General features: G+C 36.1%; 1 protein-coding gene across 3 annotated transcripts in view; it reads left to right on the top strand.

The window, feature by feature from the left end:
* The window catches only part of TBC1D5 (TBC1 domain family member 5), a 287,567-nt gene that overhangs the window by 179,197 nt on the left and 97,401 nt on the right, over positions 1-10,969 (top strand). The window lies entirely within an intron of this gene.

The raw sequence follows: 10,969 nt of genomic DNA on the forward strand, positions 1-10,969 counted from the left end.
CTCCACCAGCCTGAGTAAAAAATTCTCAGTAGTTTGCAGGTGAATGTATGTGGTGTAATAGCATCTCCCAAAAATTTATCTCTAAACTTAATGGGCTGGAATAATAGCCAGCTATATGTCATAGGGTCCTATCAAATTTTGTAACTTTTATCAGGTTTTGAACATTACGGAGAATTGCTTTCTAAAATTTGTGGAAGTGTTAATATTAATCATCTACTCTGGAAAAAGATAAGCAATGAGAGTTTTAAGAGGTTTTTTTAGGCCTTTTTTTTTAATTTTACTTTTTTTTACATTTCACCAGTTCCCATTCCATTGAAAAATTTCAGTTACCATATTTAGTTTTTGGTGTTTGTCCATTTTTGAAAAAAATTGCAGTCTTTTCTCTTGAGATGTTTTCAGTAGGTGGCATGTGGCTTGGCTGCTGAATCACCTCACAAGAGAAGTCATCTATAATAAAATGTTTCTCTGATATATATGAATCTTCCAAGTGCCCAGTCATTTTTTTGTTAAATCCTAAAAACTGGTAACAGTTACATGATTTTCATAATTAGCACAGTTTGTTTGGGAGAAAAGTAAACTACCATCAGAAGACAAGGCAACATGGTAAATATGTGGTTAGTGAGGGGGGAAAAGGTTTGAGAGACTGATAAAGGACATAGTGCATGGAGGTTTTGCTGGAAGGGGAGGAAAATGTGGGAGGGAGGAGATAGGGAGCAACCAGACATAAGACCCCACCACTTGAGTTGCTGAACCTGGAGAATATAAGGTGTGTTTGCAGTGTAGTTCAGTCATTAAATAATGCACAAGGCTTTATCTCACATGGCCAGTAGCAGCATTTGCTTGGTAGTCAAAGGATGAAATAAATACCCAATGTGTAAACCTAAGCATATGTAAAATAGGTAAATACAGGGTAGCCTTGAACATAGTTTCTCATTCTTTGTGTATATGTACATGTGAATAAAGTCTTACATATGCAGAAACTATTAAAATCCAAATTATTTAGCTAACTCCTAAGTAACAGACTGGCAAAAAAAAAAAATCTGGTTTAACTGATTTCGGTATGAGTATGGGGAGAAAGAAGGTTCTTCTCTTTTCCCATTTCCTCTAGTTATAAAAATTACAGTGATTACACATCATAAAGCCTATCTGTAATAAAACGCATCAGCTGGCCAAGGTTTTCATCGCTCACTCAATAATCCATTAATACAGCAACGCTGCCCAGGCATCTTTATAATACCAACTCGGAGGTAATTTTAATCAGCTAGACCAGCTGGTATTTAACAGCAGCTGCTGGAGACGCCACAAATATACTCAATAGCTGACATCTTTATTTGCAGTTTTTCAAGGGGAGAAGAGATCCTCCTGTGGTTACTTATATTAAGCTTCTTTTTTTTTTCATATAAGTATTGGTACCAGAGGGTAATACCTAAATGAAAGCAGAAATAGAGTTAATACAAAAAAATAAAAAATACATTCTTGGAGTCAGAGGGCTTTTTCATGAAGTCCTCCTCATAAATGAACAAAAAATAAAGTGTAGATGCCAGCTTTGTTGGAGTTTAGAACCTTTTCCTGGTACATTTACACTAATCTCAGACATGGCTTGCGGCATAAAATGTGCTCTGCAGTGCTGCATCGCCCTGTCTTACTGAAGCTTTCCTGTCTCTCCACGATATAAATATGTGATAAATAGCGCTCTTGGTAGGAAAAAAAAGTGATGCTTGCTCACATGTGTTCAATTTTAACTGACGTGTACTTCTTTTGTCCTCAGTTTTGGCTTAGAGCGTCTGCATGCAGGAGTGTATATGTATATATCTGTGCTTAAAGACACGGGTGTTTGTGTATAAATAATACACAGTATGTTTATTTGTACTTCTCGTCTCTTATAAGGCTAGAGATGAATTCAGCAACTGAATAAAGCACTGCTCTCTGCAGCAGTAAATGTGGAATACTATTTCACATTGGATTTGGTAGGGGGAACAAGCAGAGGCAACATGAAGTTAACAGTCACAAACACATTATAAATAAAAATTTAATTACACTTGGGGGAGCTTGGCTTACAAAGCTCACAAATCCATAATGGAGCTTGCTGGTAATAAAGGCCTGATCTGTTTGTAAAAACTCCAATATTCCTGTCCGTCTGTATCTCTTCTTTTATATAAAACTTCAGTTTCTGCATTGATTACCGATTGCAAAAAAAAAAAAAAGACTTCATGGCTAAACAGATTTTTTCTGTCAGATACCAAATGCTGTATTTCTTTATTAGGGGAAACAGTTAAGACTCTTAGGTAAGGCAGGAGAGTTGCCATGAGAAATGTAAGCATATCTGGTTTTGTTGACTATTTATAATATGTCATCATGGATACGATCTGTGTTTAATATGAATTTGAATTGCTGGAGATAAGCTTTTGTTAATTTATTAACAAATTCTGAGGTAGCAGCTTCTTTGTAATAAAGATTTTAAGAAACAGTAGTAATAGTTTGAATGATTATGAACCTGGAAGAAAATACAGTACTTTTAAGCTAGTGTAAGTGTTCATAGGACAGTAATGGTGAAAAGTAGTACATAGTTTTCCTTTTTCTCTTATAATTTTAAAGTTTCATATTGAAAAAAGTTGATGGTTGTAAAGGTATAAACCTGAGTACATAGATATAAATCCCTAAACAAATTTGGGGCTGTAGTAGTCATTTGCAGGTACTCATTTGTGAGTTATCTCTCTGTAGTCAAATATGGATCTGTCTGAGGCTGTGATTGACTACTGGAAATTAAAATCCAGTGACAGAATGGATTACTGAGGTTGCAGTTTGGCTAAAAACCACTTAGCAAGCATGTTTTCTCTTATTTGTAGTGAAAACATTCTGTTGAAGTTTGTTTAGTGTGTTTGACAACAGACAGTTTGATATATTGCTGGGCACAGCAGTAGGTTGGACTTGAGTGGTATTAGCTTTCACTGTTTTGATTAATGGTAATTGTTTTGATGAAAAGGAGTGTTTTACGTACAACTCATAGTTCTGGAAAACAGAAGTCAACTTGCAAGATCTGTAATTACTGTTCTGAGTTAGCATATAAAAAAAGCTTGGAGAACATGCAGGCACATCACAGTAGGTTTTGGAGTTTTTTGTATGTCTGTTTATTTTGCATGGGATTGCATTTTGTGGCTTTTATACACTGCTTCTTGTCTGAGGAAATAAATCTTAGCATTTATCTCTTCTTGAATGCTGCAGTGTGCTTTAAGATATATTTCTGAGTTTCACATTGTAGTTTCAATCTTGGTATGGTAAAATTTTTTCTATTTTCTGTCATCAGTACCAACAACAAAAGGTCAACCTGGAGGCTCCCCTGTCTCCTTACATCCCTAGACAATCCTGAAGGGAAGGAAAAGATACCTGTTCATCTTTAAAATCTGTTTTCTCGAGTTAGAAAAAGACTGCCTTCTCCCACTCTCAGAATGAATTTTCTAGTTTTCCTGAGATACTTCTTTTTTCATTTTTTTTAATAAATATTTTATTTTCAGTATATCAGCAGGAAAGGGAAATAGCTGATTATTTTTGTATTTAGGTAAAAAAAAGATTGCAATGATGTGTTTAGATGTAAGCCAATACCAGCAAAGTAAAGGATGTCAACTATTATTACTAATACCATCTTTCATTTATATAGTGCTTTCATCCTAAAAGATTGTGGTTTCTAGAAAATGTAGATTTAAGCCAAAAACACAATTAAAAATATATCTTCTTGTCCCTGCATGTTAACTTCGAAGTATTGTTTGTCAGTTTAACAGACAGTACCAAAATATCTTTCTTCTGCTTTGCAGATGCAAAAATGTACCATGAAATGAATATGCTGAAAGTACTGTTAAACCATCTCTAGAAGGAGAGAAAATTGGTTTTATAGGTTCCTCATTTTATGACATGCTTTCTTCTCAGATTTTAATATTTTGCAACACGTTCTGAAAGAAGAAATGAATAGATAGTGGTTTTCTATATCTGAAACATGTAGGGGCATCACAACCTACCTGAATTGTTCCCTAGACAGTATTAAAGAGAAAGCAGTAATATCTAAATTGTAGAGGGAGGCAACTAGATGTCTAAGTGTGGTGCCAATGTTTGTAGTCAACAATGAGACATAAAAAAAAATTGTAGCCCATGTTGATAGCAGCAGGGTTTGAGGTTTGTGTTATTAGAGCTTGCCTAAAAGTATTAGCACACAACTCATGTATAGCCTTTATATAAGCTATGTTCTATTATATATTTTGGGGGGAAATAAAAATCTGTAAAGCATGAAATTGTGGTGTTACAAAATGATTATTTCTAAAAGTGAATTATCTCATCTCATAGTAGTACTAGCTTGCATTGCTATGTTAGATGTCAGGTGGTTTATTTCTGAGCAAAATACAAATTAATAAGTGTACATTTTAATACTTACCTAAACCAGTGACAAGAAAATAAATACTACTTTTTATTTACCTTGCAGTTAAGAACCATGTGTCATTGTGGCATCTTTTATGGAAAGGAACTTTATTTAAGTAGCATAAACTTGTTGGATGGGCTTCAATTAAATGATGATTTGTTAATGCAAATGTGTAGCGAATGACTGGTAGTACATCTGTCTCTTCATCCATAGGCCATTACTGTGCAGCATTAGCACATGATTGTAAAAAACTGGAAATCATTATATGCAGGTAGTACATATTCAATCAATTCTGACCTTATGTCTCTGACGAAATAAAAAAAAAGGATGCAATGTAAATGATATTTAATCCGAACAGAAAAAAAGAGGGGGAGAGAATCTTTCAATATCTACGATTCAAGCTGTTAGATGATGTGAGGTGACTGCTGTTTGGGATTGATTGTTATTGGTGGCCCCAGTGGGGAACAGCCAGCGCATTAATCCTCTCTTACTCCTCCCTCATGCTCCTCCAATCCAAATAGTATTTTTGTTTATATTAGGAAATAAATACTGTTCTGTTTATTTTAAAATTCCTTTTTTTTTACACATCTCTTTTGGAGATTGAAAGGGAAAAGCTCTGTATTGATGACCAGTGTTAGCCAGCTAAGCAGGCAGTGACAATTAATACAACAAAAAATCGTACAATTAGCTTCAGCTCCATAAGTGTCTAATGAGCCATTTGTCAGTCTTTTGGTGAAATAAACTACTCTATCTTAATTCTCCACTCTTGCAGCAAATAAATAGAAGTTATGAAACACCCGGGCACCAGTAAAATACAGTTTATTTTGCAGGGCATGGCAGAACTCCTTACATGTCTAAAATGAGTATGTTACTTACAAACAACTTGTGATACTAATACAAAAAAGAATTTCAATGTTAACTGCTTCGTTCTGCAGTAGATAGGTTTTCTTCCTGATTTGTTTAATCATTTAAATATATAATTACTCCTAAAGGCATGTGAGTTTAAATGAATTCTCCTGACATGATTAACTCATAAAGCCAAAATGAACCTCGGAGAGGACCCTGAGACATGCCAGGGATTGGCAGTCTGCAGCTGAAACCAGTATTAGGAAGGACAACATACGCCTATGCAATTGGGAACACATACCTACTGCTGTTCCCTCGCTGACCCTTCTGGCCTTAGCAGTGTACAACTACCTTTCCACAAAACCACACCACAGAGGCAATTGCTGTTCAGATGCTGTTGGTGTTGATGGGGGTGGAGCCAATGCAGTTGGACTGAGAGAAGCTCCTCATCCAGCCCTTGTGAGCCATGGTAGCCCTCAGATATCCTGGTGCCCAAGGCAGAGTGCCTTGGTGGGCAGTGAAAGCAGTGGGACATCTAGTATGAGGGACCTAAGGTAGGCTGTCTGCAGAACCTTTTATTGTGCAGAGCAGGGCTGTTCTCCTTTCCTTCCCCATTCAGGTAGACTCTTTATAACGTAAACTTGTGAAGGTATTTGAAACCATCTGACTTCTTCCTCACTCGTCATTTTAACAAAAGTTTGAATTTTACTCTGGTTCACTTTTGTGATGTATAGCTGGCCATCTGTTTTCCCAGGCTGATTTTCAAGCTGACAGTAACTTGGTACTTATAAAAAAAAGACAAAACCAAGAAGATAGGACAGAGCATGATGTGTGGACAGAGCTGAGTTACTAGGTCTCAGAGAATAAGAGAATATTTCAAATGACAGAAGAGACAAAAGCAAGAACTCAGGAAGCAAGGGTGGAGGGATGGGATAGCTTCTGGTAGGCTGATCCATGAGGAGAGAGTGAGGAGAAAGGGTATCAGTGTGAATGGAGAAGGGGCTATCTTTGCTGAACTAGGCTTGAAGAAAGCTTGAGATTTCTTCACATGAAATGAAGACATATATGCCGAGAAGAGTGCCCAGCCAGTTCCATTGCTTCCAGGTGGAGAGCTAACTACAGCATTTTGTTATAATGGTCATTTCAAGATGGTAGTTGTATATACTTGTCCATATTTACAGATGTAACAAGCCAAGTTCAGAGAAACGTTGAACAAAAAGAGTCATGACTGAAGTATTCCCAGGAAATTTTGGGCAGTTTCAATTCAGACAGATGCTAAATTGGTAATATACAACCCTCTGTATAAAGCTGGCACAAATCATTTAAGGATTTGAGTGTAAGTGGGAAGTCAGTATTTTGTGGGGAACAGATGAAATAATTGAAGAGATTATTGTACAAGAGGAGTGGCAGAAAGCGGTCTTTGGGGAAAAGAAAATGTTTAATTTGTAGTTTATAGAGGAGATTTAATAGGTCTTTTGTATCCTCACACAGTTTTGAGCTAATGGATGAAGTTTATTCTGATAATACTTTCAAATGAAAAGGTGAAACTCTCATGTTGCATTTTGCTGGTTTTAATGATACTGTCTTGAAGCCCTTCGGGGTAGTTTCTTTTAGTTTCCTCATGAAAAAACCTCCATTCTAAAAGAATTATATAATACCAGTGCTTGTGTTAGTAATTCTTTTGAGCAGTCAGTGTCCTGAAGTCAACCATCGCTATGGTCTAATGTGTTTGTTTGTCCGCCAGGTTTTAGGAGGACTGCACTATATGTTTGCACACACACAAAGTGGATTCGAGTTCTTTTTTCCTTTACATTTCAGTTGAATTTTGAAGGCTGGATTTTCAGAGCATGGACCTTCAATCTTAGAAGAATGTAGAATATTCTCCTAAGCTTCACAGTTACATTAAGGATAATACACTTACTGTATTGTGGTTTCCTTAAAATTATTATGTTACAAAATTTTATTGTTTTCCTAATTCCCTGAGTATATAGATTACCATTGTAGCATCTGCAGGTGGCAACTGGAAAGATTTTTCATGATGCCTGCTATACATGTTGTAATATTTGCCATAGCAAGTAATGTAATTGAGGTCAAAATTCAACTTCTTTTACAAAAAACAGTTTTCACTGTTCCATCACTTCAAGTCATCTCCTTTGAACTCTTTTGTTCTTAACTCAAACTTTAAAAGATGCGTAGCAGACAACTGTAGTCAGATGTACGGACACAAATAATGGTTAAATATATTTATGTTCTAGGAGTATTTTTTTATTTGTTTAATAAATTCTACCAATAAGTCCTTGAGTAGACTCGAATAAGGACTGGTGTCGTTACTCTTCTGAGGACTTAGAATTTACAGCTTATTGGCATTTAAAAAAATGAAGGTTGGAGCATTCTGAGAAATTTTGAAGAGGCTTAAAACCTCAAAAATATTTTCCCCTCTAAACACAGTATGTTATCAATTGTCACTAGGTGACAATGTTAGTAATGTCTGTCCACCCCACTAGCGAGGCATAACTGGTAAAATACAGGTTGATAGAGCAGAAGAAAAGAGGACTGCGTTTTTACTTAACAAAAAAGGTTGATAACAGGACGACAGTGATTCACAGCATATAGGAGCCACCAAATTGATGAGCCATTTAAAAGACAAATGCTATCAGGTTACCTGTGTTCTGAGAAGATATAAGAAAGTGTTGATGCTATCGTGTAGGTAACGTTAAGACCTCACCTGAAATGCCAGATACATATTTTTGGTTAACTGTATTAAAAAATTTTAATCCAAACTGCTAAAGTGTAGCTGGTAGCATCTAGCTACCCCATTCTGATCATCATCGTTTGTCGAACAGAAATTGAAAAGATACATCTGGTCAGTAGAAGTGTGTCAGGGAATAAATATTGGCTGAGAAAGGGAGTGAGTTTGATTTGGACAATGTTTTCAAAAGAAAAATGGTCCAAAATGGCCTCAAATTTATATATTGAATATCAGAGAGTTGTAAGGGAGCCATAATTCTTGAGACATGTTGTAGAAGTGAGGTTCTGGAGCTGTGTGATGACAAGCATAAGAAGAATAAGAAACATCAGTTCAAGGTGAAACTTAATAAAAGAAAACCTGTAATACAATCACGGGAAAGTGAACTAAATCAGATGTGTGTCTTTCAGGCCTAAAAGAATCCTCCTTTTAATCTGTCTCCAGACATAGCCTTTTCAATGGGCAGTCCTACCAAAGGCTCTTAATGTTTATACCTGTAAATGGTGTTTGCTTATGGCGAGCCATTTTTAAAGACAAAAAACAGTCTTCTCCTTTTACTCGTAAAATGTTCTCAGTCTTAAAGGTGCTATTAGTGGGGTTTTCCCCAGGAAAACTCCTTCATCTGAATATGATTTCTTTGGGGAAAATTGCAGTTTTTCCACTCTAAATGATAAGATTAAATTTATTATTTGCACTTAATTCAGAAACAGACAGTGTGAAGTGCTTGTTTCCGAGAATCCCCACAGTATTTGGTAGCTTTTTGTGTTTTCTTTTCCATAAGCAATAAAGTTATAATGGGGTTACAGGATCACACTGAATCTGTGCTAAGGCATCTGCTAAAACTTTGTAGCAGAGCCTAATAAAGCCCTGCCCCATTTGTGACATACCAAATCACATTCTCCTTGCTGGTCTGACAACCACAGCTCTTAAACAGCTGCTGGGGTAATTTGCATAAAGGAGATTGTAAATGTCTCATCAGAACGCATGCAGCGCAATCCACCCCAAAACCACTGCCTGAACACCAGGAAAAGAAGATTGTAGTCATAAAAATTGTGGCTCTCATGATTTTAGGTTATGGTCTCCACAGTCTTACAGCTTTTGCAAATACCAAGCTTTTGTTGCAAAAAGACAAAAGAAAAAAAAAGACACCAAAAAAAACCCCGAACCAAACACACACAAAAAAAGGAAAGTTTCATTTACCGATACAGAACAATACAAACAGATGCAGTGTTGCTCTCTTGACTCAATCTAGCAGAAAATTGACTTCAACAGCTAAGGTATGTGCTGACCCCTCCTCAGTTCTTCACCCCAATGATAAGTGAATTGATCCATTTGAAAGCATTTAGAATAACATTAGTAAGACCAAATTGGTTTTATGGTAGTGAAAGGAAAACAATGAAAATGCAAAATAAAGTTAATGCAATACAGAGGATTGAGTAAAGAATAAAAAATGCAGAAGTTAATACAATATGTTAATTGTCTGCATGTATCTGCTATGTTTTATTTTGCATATTTTAATAGAAATTTGTGTTAAAATTGTGCATATTTTTGATAGAAATGAGAGCTAAAGGAGATGTACGTGCAGAACTCGGATTTCACAATGTGACAGGAATTAGGTGTGTGGATTTCCTGGGTTTTAACTTTGTAACTTCAAATTTTCTCTTTGAAGCATCATTCTTCTTTGCCTTGAATGAATTATATTGGAACAGTTAGCCACAGTAGTGAAACTTCATGTTATAACTACACTATAGAAATGTCATTAAGCTCCACAAAGTTAGTGTCTATGTAGGGTAGAGCCTCTGCTAGTTCATTGTTGCTGTACTTTGCCCAATTTGTGGTGCAGGTTGAGTCTATTTGCCTGGTACCTCCTTGGTTAAAACATCTCCTCTGGCCTCAGTTCCTAGAAACATATGTTGTGCTTGCAGCTACACCATTCACAGTCACATGATCATCAGTAAGTACAAAACTGCTAATAGTAATAGAACATACTGTTGTCATCCTCCTTCCACTCTAATTTTTAATCATCCATGATTTGTGAGTTTATTAGCACCCAAGTCACCTATATCCTTACCACTGAGTTTACTTACTGTCTCAGTAAATCTGCGGGTACATAATAAATAATTGTGCATTTTTCTGTGCAATGGCACAACTGTCAGCAATCGGTTCAGTTCTTTTGAGTTTTAATACATTTATCAGCATTGAAGGGGATTTGTAATCAAAAGTTGATACAGGGGGCATAACCTCAAAAACCGCAAGAATTAAATGCACCATTTTGCTTTCTGGAAATTTCAACTGCTTTAGGAAAAGTTAATCCAATCATTTCAAAGTTTGGTTTGTCCCTTTGTGTAGCAGGATGTCTAGTTTCAAGGCAGTAGTTACATATCAGTTGTTTCTGTGAAAGTTCAGTGTCAACAGAGTCCTTGTCTGGCTGAAACAATAAAAAGGTATTGTAAAAATAAATTCATCATTAGATATTAAAAAAAATGCAACCTCAGTACTTCAGGAAATTTTCTGATACACTAGGGCAAATGTGCTTCCAAACTGCAGGTATCTTCATGTCTTGGCTAATATTGCTGACCTAATTCAAGAAGTATGTACCTGAAGGTATGATATTTATGTACTCATAGCAGTAATTAAACAGTTCATAGTGACATGGTTGACTAATAGCATAGCAAGACAAGGCGTGTAAGTTGTAAAATCTTTCTTTAAAGGAACCGCTATGGTTGATAAAGTACACTGGCTTTCACACACACTAGCTCTTTTTCAACTTTGAATTAGACCTACCAAACTTGAGTTAAGGCTATTGATCTGAGTTTAATTAATAAGTTATCATCAGCCACTGAATCTGAAAAGTATCTGATACCTGTGGAGTAGAGGTTTGCTAGTAGAAAAGTCACATAGTAAGGTGATTTTGACTCATCATCATGGCTAGGCTTCGCGAACGAAGATTTGAGAGGGGCTCTACCCACGCT

The sequence above is a fragment of the Empidonax traillii genome, unplaced genomic scaffold (assembly GCF_003031625.1).
Source record: "Empidonax traillii isolate 1590-97213 ecotype Southwest subspecies unplaced genomic scaffold, ASM303162v1 scaffold96:size1206935, whole genome shotgun sequence".
Taxonomy (NCBI): domain Eukaryota; kingdom Metazoa; phylum Chordata; class Aves; order Passeriformes; family Tyrannidae; genus Empidonax; species Empidonax traillii.